The sequence below is a fragment of the Bos indicus genome, chromosome 3 (genome assembly GCF_029378745.1).
Source record: "Bos indicus isolate NIAB-ARS_2022 breed Sahiwal x Tharparkar chromosome 3, NIAB-ARS_B.indTharparkar_mat_pri_1.0, whole genome shotgun sequence".
Lineage (NCBI taxonomy): Eukaryota > Metazoa > Chordata > Mammalia > Artiodactyla > Bovidae > Bos > Bos indicus.
Window position 1 is genome coordinate 3,943,615 of NC_091762.1, and position 18,860 is coordinate 3,962,474.

Here is an 18,860-nt window from a genome sequence, read left to right on the forward strand (position 1 = left end):
TGAAGGAACCATTAAGAGCTATTTAGCTAAATAATATCTGTGCTAACAAGTCCCACACAGCAGATCTTGGTGACAATGTGCATTCTACAATGGCCCCAGACAGACCTCACACCGTAAGGACTCTATCAGCTAATGAACATAGGGTAAGAGCTCACAAAAAAATGAAATCAAGTGAATAACAGTCTTTTCACTGCTCTCCCTACTTAAATAGCACAGAGAAGAGCTATTTGTGGAGCTCAGAGAACATCACGTCTCCATGTGACTTTGTCTCTGTCTCTGAGGACAGGAACCCCTTCATACTTTGGTCCTTCTCTCGTCCTTCTAGAAACTCTCCTGGCAAATATGCTTACAGAACGGTTCTCTGATGCTCCTGCTGCAGCAGGAGTGATGAAAATTCTCAGTTTATGAGTCTGTCCATTTTTCTACTCCTATTGATGACATTAATCTTCTGAACTCTCAAGCAATCCAAATCAGAAAGTCCGTGAACATGCGTGTGACAAGTTCTAATCCATCCCTCCAAACCAGAGATGTTCTGGCAAGGAATCTGGCAGGATTGTTAATGTGTTGTCATGCAGTTTCATGTTAAAATTAATTTCCTTTGTTCTCTATATCATACCTACACCCCAATAGTAATTACTGGGTAATTGGTTTATCAGTTGCCAGAGGAGTTTGTGTTTATGGTATATGGGGCTGCTGGGACTTTGGTCTTTAAGTATATACTCAACATCTAACTTCTTTGGACATATGTATGGCTCATACTTTAGCAATATGAATGGTCAATAACCAGTTGCCACCCAGTGTGACAGATTAACAATAAAGCCTAGCAATTGTATGAAAAATGGAGTGACTGTTGTTGCCTTGGCTGGAGGATTAGGGATGGCTTCTTAGAGGAAGGGATGGAACACTGAGCCTTGAAAACCCATTTAACCTGGAGATAAGGGTGGAGAAGTGGGGGAGGAATAAGCATTCCAGGCAGAGGAATGAACCTAGCAAAGCTTCCAGTGAGACAGGGTGGTAAGGCCAGGATTCCATTGGTAGTTTGGCACTGCTGAGGCATCTGGTATGAGGCAGAGAGCTTCTGGAAATGGCAATTGATAGATATTCAGGTACCACACGACACAGAGCAAAACGTATGTTTTTGTATTAATTAAGAATGCTAGGTTCTTTGAAAGCAACATTGTCTCTTATTCATTATTGCATTACCGAGAGCATCAAACATAATGCCTTGATCTTACTATAATGTTTGCAAAATATTTACTCATTTGTCTGCTGAATAAAGTACTGAAACAGTATTTTTCAACCGTTTATTGACCCATTTCTGTACAATTAGCTGGATCATGAGGATGATAAATAGAATCCAATCATGCACTTTCCTAAAACATGGGAAGCAAGACACATTTAAACAAAGCTATCTTTGGAATAGGGTTGCTGATCATTGATGGACAACATATGGGAAAGGGGACGGCATTGGACATTTGGAGGGAGAACTATATGGAAGTGTAGTGGGGGATGATTGCTTTTTAAGGAGCAGGAGACTGGAACATGATGGAAGGGGGCAGTGTGTGCTCAACTCTTAGATTCATGTTGTCGAATAGAAATATAATATAAACCATATACATAATGAAATACAATGGAATGGAATGAAGGAGACTTAACAATCTAAAAAGGAAATAGTGAACTAAATTTTAATACTATATTTTAACTCTTTACATCCAAATTACCATTCCAAACATTTAATCAATGTAAAAATATATGAATGAGAAATTTTACTCTTTAAAAAATTATCTTCAGACTCCAGTATATTTTATATTGACATCACATTTCAGTTTGGACAAGCTCAATTGCTGCAAGAGGAACTAAAGAGCCTCTCAATGAAGGTGAAAATAGAGAGTGAAAAAGCTGGCTTAAAACTCAACATTCGAAAATCTAAGATCATGGCATCTGGCCCTATCATTTCATGGCAAATAGATGGGAAACAATGGAAACAGTGACAGACTTTATTTTCTTGGGCTCTAAAATCACTGCAGATGGTGACTGCAACCATGAAATTAAAAGATGCTTGCTCCTTGGAAGAAAAGCTATGACAAACCTAGACAGCGTATTAAAAAGCAGGAACATTACTTTACCAACAAATCCCTGTAGAGTTAAAACAACTTTTCCAGTAGTCATGGATGTGAGAGTTGGACCATAAAGAAGGCTGAGTATCAAAGAATTGATGCTTTTGAACTGTGGTGTTGGAGAAGACTCTTGAGAGTCCCTTGGAGTGCAAGGAGATCGACCAGTCAGTCCTAAAGGAAATCCATCCTCAATATTCATTGGAAGAACTGATGCTGAAGCTCCAAAACTTTGGGCCACCTGATGGAAAGTGTGAACTCATTTGAAAATCCCTGCTGCTGGGAAAGATTGAGGGCAGGAGGACGGCAGAGGATGAGATGGTTGGATGGCGTCATCAACTCAAGGCACATGAGTTTGAGGTGAAGGACAGGGAAGCCTGGTGTGTTGCGTGGCGTTCCAAAGAGCTGGACATGACTGAGCAACTGAACAGCAGTTGCTACGTGAGCCTGATGATGATTGTATTAGACCATCTCCAAGTAACTAAAGACAGAGACCACCAAAATGTTGTTATAAATACGGCTGATCAGCAGGTTATTGACCTATACTAAAGATCAAAACTTTCTAACTGATAAAGTCCACCCCTTGGCATCCTAGCAAGTCAGGTGGTGGTTCACTATTTGTGTGATGACTCACATGTGGGCTGTTAACTCTAACAAGAGGTCGTAGAGGGGCATTGGGACAATAACTGTGATATTTATTGAGTACGTGTTATGTGCCAGTGTTTTACTGCAGTTAATCTTGACAACAGCCTGTGAGATAAATGCTTTCAGTATCTTCTTTTTTATGGACTCCAAAAGTCTAAGTTACTTGTCCAAGTCACACGACAAGACTCAAGTCCAAGCATGTGACGCTGGTCATTTCCTTGTTCTGCCTTCTAATCGGGGTGAGTACCTTTGGTAATGCACTGTGCTGGCTGGAAGGCAGAATATATGCATTATATATGTATGCTATAATATATATGATATGATTATATATGTATGTATATACATACATACATTTATCTTTTTATTGGTTCTTTTCCACAAACTGAATCCAGCAAACTTTCCCACAAACAAACTCCACAGATACATAACAGGCAATCATTAAGTGTCCAGTGTCAGAACTGTGTAAGGCTCTGGGTAGAAAGAAATTAATAAGGCACCACATCTGTTTGGAAGTTAATAGTTTAGAGAGGAAAACAAATATCAATTGAAAACTACTTCATACATTTGTACCAGCAAAGAGGGAGAACCCAAGGGGCGTGGGGCAGGAAGAAGAGTGTGTTCAGTTCACCTGGGGGGTCAGAGAGACTTTGTAAGGTGGATCTTCAGAGCTGCATCCAGAAGACAGAGCATCCCCTGGTTTAGAGTCAATGAGCATCTTTTCATTATGAAACTAAATGAGTCTGTTTACTCAACAGACACACACGAGTGGGATGGAGTCCATTCCTGCTCTTCGAAGGGTCTCTTTCCCCTGGCCAAGTGTTTCATGTACTCAGAAAATTAATTAGGTGAGTCAAGAGCAGCATTTGTCTTAATGAAATAAAATAGTTAAAAAAAAAAAAAAAAACCATGGATATCAGGGCAGTTCTGACCTTGGGATTCGTATCTTTCTTGGTAGCCAGACGTGTTTTTTTTTGGGTGGCTTCCCTGGTGGCTCAGACAGTTAAGTGTCTGCCTGCAATGTGGGAGACCAGGGTTCGATTCCTGGGTCAGGAATATCCCCTGGAGAAGGAAATGGCAATCCACTCCAGCACACTTGCCTGGAAAATCCCATGGACGGAGGAGCCTGAGAGACTACAGTCCATGGGGTCACAAAGAGTCGGACACGACTGAGCAACTTCAGTCAGTCAGTCAGTCAGTCAGACGTTTTTTCAAGTATGGAGTCATGACCAGGACATCAGATACTGATTCTGTGCATTTTGCACTGAGTGAAGGTGAGACATTTACGTGTATATTCATGTTTGAAGGACTGGTGCTGAAGCTGAAACTCCAATACTTTGGCCACCTGAGGCGAAGAGCTGACTCATTGGAAAAGACTCTGATGCTGGGAAAGATTGAAGACGAGAGGTGAAGGAGACAACAGAGGATGAGATGGTTGGATGCATCATTGACTCAATGGACATGAGTTTGAGCAAACTCAGGGAGACAGTGAAGGACAGGCAAGTCTGGAGTGCTGCAGCCCATGGGGTACAAAGATCTGGACACCATTTACCAACTGAACAACACCAACAACCATAGGTGTTATTTCCTGAGACTTCTGCTTGAGTATATATATTGGTGAACTGGCGAGCAATAAAAGATGCATTTCACACTGTGGCCACGGTCACGAAGCTTGAAAACCACCACTCGGTGCATGTGACTATGTTACTGAACCAAATTTAGTTTGTTTGCTGTCACACAGTAAAGCCAATCTACTGACATCAACTTGTAGTGAAGGAAAATACACAGCGTTTATTGTAAAGATGCTGATACAAGGAGGGAGGGTGGCTCATTCTTTAAAATCCCCAAATCCTTGAAGGGTTTCTGCAAAGCATTTTTAAAGGTAAGGCAAGGGAGTGTCCTAGGGTATGGGATCAGCTCATGCACAGCTCTCTGACTGCTTGATGGCAGTCAATCCTTAGGTGCCAGGAGGTCGGAGGTTCATGTTCATGAAGTAGTAAATTTCTTCCATTTGGTGCTGGTTTTAGCGGCTGAAAAACTCAGGAAATATGCACAGCTACTATTATCTAGGCACTTCAGAGAGGAGCTAAAGCAAAAGATATGGGGGCGGGGTCTGGCCTAGGAAAGTCCTATAGGGTCCTGCTCATTTACAACTATTGAAGATTTGCCTCCATCTTTTCTGACTCTGGCCTGGCAACACATGTCTCTTCCCATCTCTCTCATCATGGCTACAGGCTACCCTTCACCTGGTACTGTCTGCTGCCCCAGGCTCCTAGACATTCCTCCAGGATGCCTAGGCTCAGGGGTGGGTATGAGGCACCACACCTCCTCCACCACCCTGCTCTCACTCCCCACAGGTGTCTTCCCAATCCCCATGGCTACACCATCCTTGATTGAAGGGTTGAATTTCCTGTAGGAGCAGAAAATCCTAAACATGACCTCCCCTTAGTCTATGAAAAAAGCATCACAGATATTAAAAAATTAGAGATGGCTCATCACCTGCATTTCTTAATCTTGTATCTTGGCCTTAGTTCTATTCTTATTCATAAGGATACTTTTTTCTTCCAATTTCCAATATGCCAGTTGCCATTCACTATTCAAGGGGCAGGTCTGGCCTGGGGTGTGCATCTTTCCAAGCAGTGGGAACTCTCTCCAGTCTTGAGTTTCCATTATGGAATCAAGGCCACATATCAGGAAGGGTGGTCTATCGAGCATTGTGTGTGTGTGCACAAGTACACCATGTGTGTTTACACACACCTGTGGCAAAGAGAAGCTTCGGCACTCCACGTCCTATGGAATAACTTCAGGTTAAACCCCATACATTTTGACTTGTGAGTGATCTGCCTCTTCATTCGTTCAATTGCAGAGGTTAACTCTAGGATCAAACAGCTATTTGCAAACATACAGTTCCCAAAGACCAATGTGAATTCCCTCAATACCAAGATTTACACCAATGGTTTTCAAGTAAGACATGGATGAGAAGTATTTGGGGACGATGTTAAATTTTAAACTCTTGGGATCTCATCCAGGGAATTTTGTTTCTGGAGGTCTGAGCCTAGGAATGTGAATTATAACTAATACTCCAAGTTATTCTGATGCAGCCTGGGGGCCCCCCTTTGAAAAATGTTACGATATTGCTATACAAATTGGCACTTGCCATCTACCTCTGAAATGATGTTCAGGTGCTGCTATAGCTGCTGACTTTCAACACCCCCTGAAAAGAGTTCAGGGTGGAGATCAGGGAAGAGGCACCCCGTGCGTTGGAAAAAAAAGTGACCAAACAGGTCCTCAGATAGTTGGATAATTTCAGGAGTTGATTTTATGAGCCCAGTTCTTGCATGGCCTCATATCTAGAAATGCATGGTAATGTCTGCCTCTCATGACTAACAATAACCTTCACAAGACCAGCAGAAACAGCCTGCAAAAATATGTGCTTGATTGCATGTATTTCCCCTTCACCAAAATCACATAGATACTGACCTTCCCCCTACCTCTTTGGAGCAGTTTCTTAGAGCTGTCTGAAATACTGTTTCCCAGGCTATAGCCCTCATATTGCCCCAAATAAAACTTAACAACTCTCACGTTGTGCATCTTTTTTAGTCAGCAAACACACAAATCAGAATCTTGAAATAATCACCTGGGAGTGCTTGATTAGATGTATGCACCAAGGTTTTCTGGGGATAGGGGTTGAGGTTTGCGTGTGTGTGTATGGAGTTGGCGGCGTGGGGGGGCGGGGCGCGGAGGAGGGGGCCGGGTGGGCGGGGCAGGGCAGGGGTGCGGTTCCTGATCTTCGGGCCACAATTGCATTCTGTAGGGAAATAGCAATTAGCCAAGACAGAAGTGGTCAGACTCTCTCACCCCACGTCCTTTCACTCACGCCTCACGTTCTATAAACAATGACTTTTCATGGTTATGTAACGATTGAGATCATTTATAGCAATGTGCAATGGCACCCACTCCAGTACTCTTGCCAGGAAAATCCCACAGGCGGAGGAGCCTGGTGGGCTGCAGTCCATGGGGTCGCTAAGAGTCGGACATGACTGAGCGACTTGACTTTCATTTTCACTTTCATGCATTAGAGAAGGAAATGGCAACCCACTCCACTGTTCTCGCCTGGAGAATCCCAGGGACGGGGGAGCCTGGTGGGCTGCCGTCTATGGGGTCGCACAGAGTCAGACATGACTGAAGCGATTTAGCAGCAGCAGCAGCATAGCAATGCGCATGCATACCATGATGTACTCACTTGGCCACAGGCCACCTTTGTTCTATATACCTGTTTACTGTTATTTGCTCAGTTGTGTCCGACTCTTTGCATGGACTATTGCCCATCAGGCTCCTCTGTCCATGAAATTCTCCAGGCAAGAATACTGGAGTGGGTTGCCGTTTCCTTCTCCAGGGGATCTTCCTGACCCAGGGATCAAACCCTGGTCTCCCACATTTCAGGCAGATTCTTTACCATCTGAACCACCAGGGAAGTAAGAGGTATATATAAGCACGACCTGAAAAGCCCTTGTGTGGCTGCAGCGTCAGCCATTAGAGAATTAAGCGTGTCTGCAGTTCCAATGGCTCCTTGCATTTTCTTCCAGCTTCCCTGCTTGTGCCTTGCCTATCCTGGGTTCAGCAAACAGCAAGACACATACCTTTCACAAGTTATAGGATTAATGCACCCTTGCGTGGAGACAGATAATTTGGAAGGCTCACAGTACTGAGTGGTTAAAAGAGCCTGTGGTTTCCTTGGAGGGAGACCTTGGCCAGTATTTAACATAAAGCTACTTGGGGAGAAGGATGGGAGTGGGGAGGGGGAGGGGTGCAAATCATTCATGACATTCAGTGAGTCTCTGCATATGCCCGTTTCAAGAGGAGAGAAGTCTGAGAAAAAGGCAAGCCTAGCCTGGGAAGAGACATAAAGTCATGCTTGCCCTCTACAAGATGCCTGGCCCCTCCAGCTGATGCATGGCAGCTGCTTAGCTCGGGCTAATCTCCTTGTGACAATAAACCAGCCTTCCACCAATGGCTCCAATACTCAAGCCAAGGAAACTGACAGGTGTCTAAAATTTTTTCTTTTTCTTTTTGGTGTTTTACCCTGTGAGTTTACACATTTTCCCAAACCTCTAGTTCTCTTACTTTGTTCTTTTCTTCAGCCTTCACTTTCATTTCTTGATCTCTAGTTGAGGAGGGCTTGCCCCTGTCCCAGACAACTTTCTCTTGGCATAATCCCAGACCCTGGGTGTGGCATGGGTCTGCGCATGTACCTGGCTTTGGTGCACTTACAGAATGCTATCGCATGATCAAACACCTCTGTGGATAGGCCACCATTTTCTCAACCTTTTAACAAAGTTTCCCAGCCTTTAATAGTCAACATGGTTGCTTTTCTCTGTTGTTGAATCTAACACTAGTCTGGGTATTTCCTTATTATGTGATTACTGAGGGTTCACTGTGAGTTCCAGTCACAAGGGCTCCCTGCATCCTGTTCCTTGAACAGTCCTGAGTGATCTTCCTTTAGGGCCTTTACACTGGCTCTTCCCTCTGCCTGGAATGCTCCTCCCCAGATGTCAGCACAGCTAACTGCCTAACCTCCTGCAAGTCTTTGCTAAACTCTCACCTTGTCAATGAGAATGGCTCCAACTACCCCTTTTAAAATGTCAACTCCACCACAGTCCTGATCCCCTTAATTGACCCCTTCATTTTTTGTTCTTATTGTTTTGAGCGCTGAAGAATTGATGCTTTTGAACTGTGGTGTTGGAGAAGACTCTTGAGAGTCCCTTGGACTGCAAGGAGATTCAACCAGTCCATTCTGAAGGAGATCAGCCCTGGGATTTCTTTGGAAGGAATGATGTTAAAGCTGAAACTCCAGTACTTTGGCCACCTCATGCGAAGAGTTGACTCATTGGAAAAGACTCTTATGCTGGGAGGGATTGGGGGCAGGAGGAGAAGGGGACGACAGAGGATGAGATGGCTGGATGGCATCACTGACTCAATGGACGTGAGTCTCAGTGAACTCCAGGAGTTGGTGATGGACAGGGAGGCCTGGCGTGCTGCGATTCATGGGGTCGCAAAGAGTCGGACAGGACTGAGTGACTGATATGATCTGATCTGATTGTTTATAAATGTTTGTGATTTATGGTCTGTCTTCCCTAATGGACTCTAAGTTGCTCAAGACTAGGAATTTCATTCTGTATTGAACACTGATTTGTCCCCAAGCACTTGGACCAGATCTTGGCACATAGTAGGTGTTTTTAAAAAATTGTTGAATGACTGAAAATGCCATTGAAGTTAGGACCTCTGTTTGTCCCTTCCCTATCTGCTAGAGTACACATTGGAAGGGCTCAATAAATTTTCATTAAGTTCTAATTGTATTTTTATTACTAGTTTCATAATAACCTATGGATGTCAAGAGATATTAATTCAAAGGATTTTTCCTTAAAACCAAGAACAGTCCTGGAGAAGGCAGTGCCTGGGCACACATGCTGCCCATGTTGTGTTTCCCTGCTCTTCCTGTCATGCCATTTATCAAGATAGACTCTGTATCTCATCATGCCTGTCACACACCAGTTCTCTACTTCTGAACTAGTAAAAGAGGCTAGCAGATTGCCCACCTCACTCTCATAGTTGAAATACCATGATGCTAATATTTGTGGTACTATTTAAGAACTGCTATTATTAGGTTAATCTATACAAAATTCCCATTTTTTTGCTGAGTCAAAATTTATTGAATGTCAACAGTTTTCATATGATTCAGCCTTACACATAGTTAATCTGAAGCTGGTGTGAATGGAACCAAAGATAACTAGACAAAACCAACTCATCATTGAAGAAATACAGTCTCTTTTCCCCCATCTGCTTAAACCAGGTCTCAGCCGGTTGATCTGGGGCTATGCTTGGAAACATTCAAAGTCAGAGAGACCCTAACTTACCAGTCCCAGAAATGATGCTTCTTCTCAGTCAGCTGCTGGGTTCTGAGCTTGCCATGGCGCAAACATGACAACTGGGGTCCTAAGTATGTGTCCCAGGATCCTGTTCCTCAGAGAAACAGCAAATGGTGATCAGACTCCCCCCGCATCCCCAGACCTTAAATCCCCTGCATCAAGAGCCTGTAAGACTTTCAGACTGTCCACTTTGGCAGAGTCTCAGTTCAGGTCAGTTCAGTCTCTCAGTTGTGTCTGACTCTTTGCGACCCTGTGGACTGCAGCACGCCAGGCTTCCCTGTGCATCACCAACTTCTGAAGCTTGCACAAACACATGTCCATCACGTGAGTGATGCCATCCAACCATCTCATTCTCTGTCGTCTCCTTCACCTCCAGTCTTCAGTCTTTCCCAGTATCAGAGTCTTTTCCAATGAGTTGGTTCTTTGAATCAGGTGGCCAAAGTATTGGAGTTTCAGCTTCAGCATCTAGAGACCTTGCAAACCAGTGAATCTACCCACTCATCAACACAAGAACACTACCCCAACATTCTCTAGAATAGATGATGCATAAAAAATGACCACTCCTTCAGATAAGGTGCCAGGAGACAATATCCAGACTTCATGAAATATTAATACAAACCAGAAAACAAATGCTAATATGTCTTTGTCACAAAGCACATGGCATGTGGAGAAACTTAATGAACTGCAAAAAGCTTGCTGATCTCATTTTAAGAAGCACTGATTAGCAGTCAGTAATCACAACTCTGCTGTGATGAGCCATGGCACCCTTTTTGATCTGATCTCTGAGCCACAATCCTTCATTAAATAAGGATTTAGTGGGAACTGAGGTGGCGGAGGGTATGGTTAAGAGCAAGGACTCCCATTTACAGCTGTAGAGTCTTAGAGAAGTTCAGAGCCTCTCTGTGTCTCAGCTTCTTCATCTGTTATCTGGACATCAGAGGGCCTACCTTATCGGTTTGATGTGACAACTGAATAGATGAACATGAATATTCAAAAATTGATTCACATGATGCTTCACACATAGTAGGCACTACATGAGTTTAAACTTAAGTGCTCTAACTATTGCAATCTGTCTACATCTTTAGAACACTCAGAGTACCCAGTATTTCGGAAGATGGCAGAGGCTCCATGACTGAGCAGCTGAATGAGAAATGGATGTGGCTAGATTATCATAACTGCACCAACAGGTTGAATTGACCTAGGCTTGTGTCCACATTCACCAGGAAACCAGATGAATGCAGCGGGAGAAACATTAGACTGGTTGTTTGATGCTGGGTAGATATACTTATCCCCCAAAGTGTTACTACTTATGTTTAATTGTGAATATAGTTTAATTAATTGTAGCTGCAGGGGTATATTTTAAATCACCCTCTTGCAAACCATTATAACTAATGGTTAATTCTTGATTCTCTGGAAGGAACAAGAATGTTTATCAGAATAATGATTTGGGTTCAAAATAAGGTCCTACCCACATTCCTATTACCCAAATAAACTCTACTCCACAGAGGAATGGGGGAATAGTTCCAAATTAATGCTGCCCATGGGAATATCCACTTAGTATTTTCACACAGAGAATTTCTTCTGTTATTATTCAAGCATCAGTTGGGAAACACCGTCTTGATTTGAGCATGCTTTGATGATGTAGGAGTTTATAGTTATAAGTAGAGAAAGATCCATTTTCCTCAACAAATTTGGTGGAAGCAGAAAAACAGGCAGTAAATTAAACCTGATTTGCATGACATTGTGCACGCATGCAGCCCTTCCTATGAGCTAGGGAATGCTCTTTGATTGAATTTTTCTATTTCTCTATGTCTGTATGGTATTCTGGGAACAATCCAGGAGTCCTCTGTTGGCTAATTAACACCTGTAAATTCACATAGCCTGGTGTCTTCCTTATATTGCAGAGGTAATGAGTCTAAATCCTGGTAGGGTTGTATTTTTATTAAAATTTCTTCATCTCTTTCTTCGTTTCATGTCAAACAGATTGCTGCATGTTTAACCCTTTAATGACTTTTATGTTCTGTCATTATCCTGGGAGATAAGGCCAAAGAAGTTAGAGGACTATTGCTGGGTTGCTAATGGGAGAAATCAAACCCCAGGGAAGTTGTGACTGGTAAATAAAGGTTCTATGTGGTGACAGGACAATTGGAGATTGAAGTGCCAGCTATTTAATCTGGGGTTCAGTCTATAGGATGCCAAATAAATGCTCATTAATTAATTTACAGATATTTCTTGAGTGACCCACACATGGTGATGAAGACAAGGTAGATATCTAGAGGAAAGACACAGCCTCTGCTCCAAAGTCACAGTCTGGCAAAGGAGATCACATAAATAAATGCAAAACTGGCTAATACTTAAAAATGTACTCTGGGAACTATGAAACATTAGAGAAGAGAGAGGCTAACCCATTCTGAAGGATCAAAGGCTCCTCAGAGTAGTTGCAAGTTGACCTGAATATTAAGGAGTTAGATAGCTGTGGAACAAGGGTGGGGCAGAGAGGGAAGAAATAACCTATATGAAAGCTGTGTTAATGGAGAACACAGGGGTCTCTTGGGTGTGTTATTTGCTCAGTTGTGCCCAACCTTTGCGACCCCATGGGCTGGAGCCCACCAGGCTTCTCTGTCCATGGAATTCTCCAGGCAAGAAACTGGGGTGTAGCCATTCCCTTCTCCAGGGGATCTTCCCAGCCCAGGAATCAAACCTGGGTCTCCTGCACTGCAAGCAGACTCTTTACTGTCAGATGTGTGCACAATTCCAGGCAGAGTTCCGATTATCCCTTCCGTGATGGGATGGCTTCACTCTGATGATCTTGCTCTGTGAGGCTGAAAGACCATTTGGTTCTAATTCCTAGTTAGTAATATATTGCCCAGCATGGGCTATTCCATCCTGACCTATTCCATGGTGGAAGTATACTTTGCTGATTTACTGAACAACTGTGCTATCAGTGGGGGTAAACCCATCAGTTTTGAAGAAGCAGGCCATTCTGTACATGGTTATCCCACCCTGAAACCTCTGGAATTCCCTGTTACCATCAGGAAAAGCCTTAACACATAGGTAACGGAGAAACTATACTTCTCTCCTATGCACTTCCAGTCTAAGAGTCAGGGTACCAGACCTAATGATGATGGATGCCAGGGAATCAGTATGTGTTAATTAATGCAAGCTTGAGTCTGTGTTAATTTATCAGGCTCCATTGTTGGCTAGCCTCAAACTTGCATCATTCTGAGTGGATATGGTCAATGGGTACCTTCTATGGGAGATTAATAATGAATGACTCATGAAAGTTACAGTACAGGGCCATATGAAGAAGTCGATGATCTCACTGATTGCTCTGTTAATTAAGGTGAGCTAACCACCATAATCGGAGAAGGTAATGGCACCCCACTCCAGTACTCTTGCCTGGAAAGTCCCATGTGTGGAGGAGCCTGGTGGGCTGCAGTCCATGGGGTCACTAAGAGTCAGACACGACTGAGCGACTTCACCTTCACTTTTCACTTTCCTGCATTGGAGAAGGAAATGGCAACCCACTCCAGTGTTCTTGCCTGGAGAATCCCAGGGATGGGGGAGACTGGTGGGCTGCCGTCTATGGGGTCGCACAGAGTTGGACACAACTGAAGCGACTTAGCAGCAGCAGCAGCACCCACCATAATAACCAGTCACCGAGTATTGAATGATTCAAACACAACACAAAGTTTTGGACTTTTTTGTCTTTTGATATGTAATAGTGCTGAGTAGAAGAACAGTTTGTTGGAGTGATGCTCACCCATGCAATTATTCAGGAACCCAGGCTGGTGGAGGCTGTGCCGTATTCAAATTGTGACTGTGAGGGTCACCTTGGGGGTAATCTCCATTCCTGCCAGTTAAAAGGGAAAGGAACATAAAGGAAAGGGTAAGGGAGGTTTTTATAAGATGTGAATACAAGTGGAACACACCACATGTATTCACATTCCATTGGCTAGAACTCAGTCACATGGCCACATTTAATTGCAAGAGAGTTTAGGAAATGTAGTCTAACTTTATACCTCCAATGAAAAGAACATGAATTCTCTGTAACAGCTAGCAGTCTTCCACAATCCTCCCACCTGGTACCACCTTTGACTCTTAGACTTTACCTAGACTTTGTGCATGACCCAATCATTACCCTCAGCACGACAATCGTGATTTACATCTATTGTGTGCAAGCCATGCGGCCATATGCTGCGTCCTCACTCCTGCTATCCAGGGTGATGTGACGTGACAAGTCAGGTTGATCACCAAGACTGTACAAATAGGAGTTGGAGAAGCTTACCCTGGGATCTCATGTCTGGAGGGCCACATTGTTTTAAGATGATAGAATCTGAAGCTTTGGTCTGCTTTATTTGTTCATAGTTCTGTATAACATTCTGACTGAACAAAGAGTTCCAAACAAACAAGCAAAAAAACTGGGAAGTAACTGGGCTAGACGTCTAACCAATTTCTGTGCATCCTACATTGTGTCAGAGAAACGACTTGTAAAATTATGATTGAATAGTAGTGAGTTGTGAGAGATACCTAGAATTCAGTTTTAAGAGATAGAAAGTATATGAAAAGAATATAGAAAAGAAAACACAGAAAGTATACGAAAGATTCTGACATGTCTGAAAGTCTTTAAAATTAACTGAAAAATGCATTTATGCATTAAAAAAAAAAAAAAAAAAACAAAGAAAAGCAAAATCCAGTCAAGCAAACTAGAGTTGGGAATGCAGTTTTCTGGGGCAAATGGAATAAATCATGTAACATGTAATTTGATGAAAGTAAACATTCTATGAGGCCAGCCAGTGGAGGGTTTTGGTGTAACCACGGTAGATGGAATTAGGCTAGCCCTATCAGTACTGCTGACTGATATCCAGTCACCATCCCAGGTAGAACCCCAGGTCATCATGTAACCTCAACTGAATCAGATATTCTCTCCCCAAATTATGTGTATAGCACTATTGTTTCTTTATTGTGTAAGCATTTTTCAAAACTCAGAAGATTTAGAATTAAGTATTGAAATGTTTAAAAGATCAGAACCATAATATTAATGTTTTTATGTCAAAAATCTAGAAAAATTTGGAATTTTAATTACTAGTAATGTTTACACACTTATAACCTATTAGAACAACAGTTAAGCTTCGTAGTTTCAATTTAAACTATATGACTGAGTAATTGATTTAGTCCTGCAATTTTAGGTTGAAATCTTGCTAATTTTACATACAGTGTTAAAATATTTAAGAGAGCTTAAATTTCACTGAATTTAAAAGTCTAATTTATTAGATTTATAAGAATTATTTAAGTATGGAGAAAGTTTTTCAGCTAGGTAATTGACGTATTTAAAAAGAAAATTGAATATATTAAATTTATAACGTGCAGTTTAAAATCTGTAAAGGAGCTTAACCAAGTTTACAAACCAAACATTAATAGCCCTCCTTCCTGAAATATGATTGTTAATTTGCTAAATTTAAAGGTAAAATAGTAAGACTTGCAAACTGAGCTCAAAACTTAAAAAGAAGGATTACATTTTTAGATAACTTTAAAAAGTAGATATTAATTATTACAGCCAAGAAGATAATCTACTGGAATTCTGTGGCACAGAATAACCACTCTCAAAGACACAAACACAACATTTGTGTTTACAAGATTTTATATTCAAGATTTCATATGAGATTTCAGGCAACTTGTAAAAAGAAAAAACATCAGTCAACCAATTGTATGTTGAAATTCCATTTTGATGGAATTGACTAGTCTTCAGATTCCTATCTCAAAGAGCTCCTGAGAGCAAATCCAGAGATGCAGGGTCTATTCATTCTGTGCACTGTTGTTCCTCAAATTGAGCAATCTATGTAGACCCCCTTTAAAGGGGGAAATGCTCAAGGACCCCTGTGTTAAATTATCTTTATGTTACTTAAATCTGTTTAACATAAAACTAAATATAAACGTTCATGGTAAGAGCTCTAATATGCTCCAAACAACTTAACCAACTAAATAAAAACTCAAATACAAACATAATAAAATTCAAATGAACAACATTAATGTACTGTGATGAGTAATGTTTGGCTGAAACTCAATCATAGTTTGCAACACGAGTGTGGTACTGGCTGTGCACTGCTAGATCCTCAGATACTGGAGGGCCGGTTATCACCCTGTGTACCGGCTCCATTTGCACCACTTCTCTTCTCTGAACTACCTTGTACAGCCGGCTGTGATTCAGTTTGTGCATCATTTAAAATAAGGTATGTGCTTCAAAAAGCATTCCTATACATAAATAGACCAAGAGATGGTTAAGTAATTTATCCCTAAAACATGCACATCACTTTTATTCAGGTGTGTATAAGAAAGGGAAATGAACTTTCTGTCTTTTTTGTTGAATTAAAGGCATTTTGAAATTATTATTAAGAACGCCAAATGTTTTCATGGAACAAATGCTTTCCAATACAAAATGCTAATGGAATTAAAAGGCATTAGTGTTGATCAAAAGAACTGAAAAAACATTTCCACTATACACGATCACAAGGAAAAGGGTTCCAGTGGGTTGAAAACATATGTCAAATAAAGGAATCAGCATGAACTGAAAGGTTTAGATGGAAGAACAGGTAGCAGGATCCAGATTATGTGACATACATATATATATATATATTCAAGGCACATGACTAGGCTAAACAGGTGGCTAGGTTTCATAGACCAATTTGTTCTTTCATTGGGAAAATAGTCAAATGTAATATAATTTCCATTTACTGGCCTTTATTGATAAATAAATGCAATTAGAGCTATAGAGCAAATGTTGTCCTTTCAGATACACACCAAAAGTACACGCTAGCTAACAGATGCCAGAGTAGCCAAAGCAGTATGATTACATTCCAGTTTTTTTTCACACTGCAGTTACATGGATGTTAGCTAAAATGTCTTTACATTGTTTCTAGATATCATACTGTCTACTCTCAAGTTACACCCATCATTTACTATTCAGTTCACCTCTGTTCTTTCCTCATTAGTAGGAGCCATTAAAGCTGTGGCACTTGGCAAGAACTTAATTGCAAAAAAAGCCAATAATGCTGACATTTTGTGGCAGACCTCTGTTATAAGGTGGTTACTGAGCTGATTCAGAATATCCATCCAGCAAAGTTTCTGAATTATTATAAAAATGAAAATGTATTTTAAACGAATTAAATAAAACTCACAGACAGTTGAGGGTATCCAGTTTGAGACCCTTGGTAAAGTGGAAAGGGCTTAAGCTTTGAAGAAAGATAAGGGCTTCCTTGGTGGCTCAGACAGTAAAGAATCTGCCTGCAATGCGGGAGACAGGGTTCAATCCTTGGGTCAGGAAGATCCTCTGGAGAAGGGAATGCAACCCACTCCAGTATTCTTGCCTGGAGAATCCCATGGACAGAGGAGCCTGGCAGGCTACAGTGCATAGGGTCGCAGAGTTGGACACAACTGAGCGACTAACACTAAACTCAGGTTCAAATTCTTTAAGCTTTTCTACTTAATCAATAGTTGTGTGATCTCTTTGTGTCTCTTTCCCCATTTTTAAAATAAGGATAATAATACCAATCACAGAGAGTTGAAAATAGAGTAAGCACTCAGTGAAGTGAAGTCACTCAGTTGTGTCTGACTCTCCGGGCTCCTCTGTCCATGGGATTTTCCAGGCAAGAGTACTGGAGTGGGTTGCCATTTCCTTCTCCAGAGGATCTTCCTGACCCAGGGATCGAACCTGGGTCTCCCACATTGTAGGCAGACACTTTACCGTCTGAGCCACAAGAGAAGGACATGGTGAGAGAGTTGCTATTATTATTAGAGATTAGCTATACTGAGTATGAGACTTCCCTGGTGACTCAGATGGTAAAGAATCTGCTTGCAGTGCAGGAGATTTGGGTTTGATCCCTGGGTCAGGAAGATCCCTTGGAGAAGGGAATGACTACCCACTCCAGTATTCTTGCCTGGAGAATTCTATGGACAGAGGAGTCGGGCAGGCTACAGTCCATAGGGCTGCAAAGAGTTGGACATGACTGAGCAACTAACACTTTTGCTTTTCACATTTTATATATATGTTATTAGGTATATTTACCAAATAACCTGTTCCCAAGTCATCTGTGTGGGTGTGTATGTGGAGGGGGTTGTGTAATTGGAAATTTTACCCACATCAGACACAAAAGAAAGATATTATAAAGCAATGCAACTTCCCTGGTGGTCCAGTGGCTAAGACTCCATGCTCTCAATTCAGGGGGCTTTGGTTCGATCCTTGGTCAGGGAACTAGATCCTATAAGCTGCAACTAAAGATCCTGCTTGCTGCAACTAAGACCTGGTGTAGCCAAATAAGTAAATACATATAAAACAATTGTTTTCCAAATGTGTTCAATGGAGCCTCGATGAAAGGGGGGTAGAGTTGGAGGTGGGAGAGCTAATGGGGTTCAGGGTTTCTACTTTCTCTTCAATGAGGGCAATTTTGTTTTATATACATGCTTTGCACCCAGGAATTACATTTAAGATAATATTGAATAAATAAGTCTTACAATTAAAAATGAAAAACATCTGATAAACCATTGCTTTTTAGTATAATATTATAATGATGATAATGACTTTTAATCCATTATTACATGGCAGATACTACAAGAGTATGAGTTAGGTATTATTATTATTATTATTACTAGTACACTAGTAACAAATTAAAACTATATATATATATATATGTGTGTACTTTTGCCTCCTGTAATGCTTTGAATAAAATATATACTTGGCAGTGCTATGGCAACAACCTGAAATATTCCTCAATTTTGAAAGCACTTGTAAACAGATCTTCCAGGTCTAAACTTAAATGTAATTTTTTAAACATTAGGCAAAATCATTTTCTCACCTTTTTGAAATACTAACCCATAGCTATACATAGCCATCAGCTAGGAATTCACACCTCTCCATTCCGCCTCTTAATGAGTCAGCATCCTTCATTTGATTCCTATTAAAATGAAGAAGCGTGAAATCAGTTTTGGGTAAGTTGAGAAAAATAGACTGCCTCTGAATTTTTCAGACTGTAATTTCATCCCAGGGGCCCTAGAAACACAAATACATGCATGCCTCCTAGCTAACACACTACATCTCATGTACATGTGCTGGGACACACACACGCTGGGAAAGGGTTTATTATTGTTATGCAAATATATCTCTTAACTAAAGACCGGAATGCCA

General features: G+C 41.5%; 1 long non-coding RNA gene across 2 annotated transcripts in view; it reads right to left on the reverse strand.

Moving 5' to 3' along the window:
• Window positions 1–13,374: 13,374 nt before the first annotated feature.
• The window catches only part of LOC139179884 (uncharacterized), a 67,501-nt gene continuing 62,015 nt past the window's right edge, over window positions 13,375–18,860 (reverse strand). The window contains exons 2-3 of one of the 2 annotated variants that reach the window (XR_011564207.1): window positions 18,549–18,630; window positions 13,375–13,535 (exon numbers count right to left, since the gene is read on the reverse strand). This is a non-coding gene — a long non-coding RNA (uncharacterized lncRNA). Of the gene's footprint in view, window positions 13,536–18,531; window positions 18,631–18,860 lie in introns of both variants that reach the window. The other variant, XR_011564208.1, reaches the window with a different exon arrangement.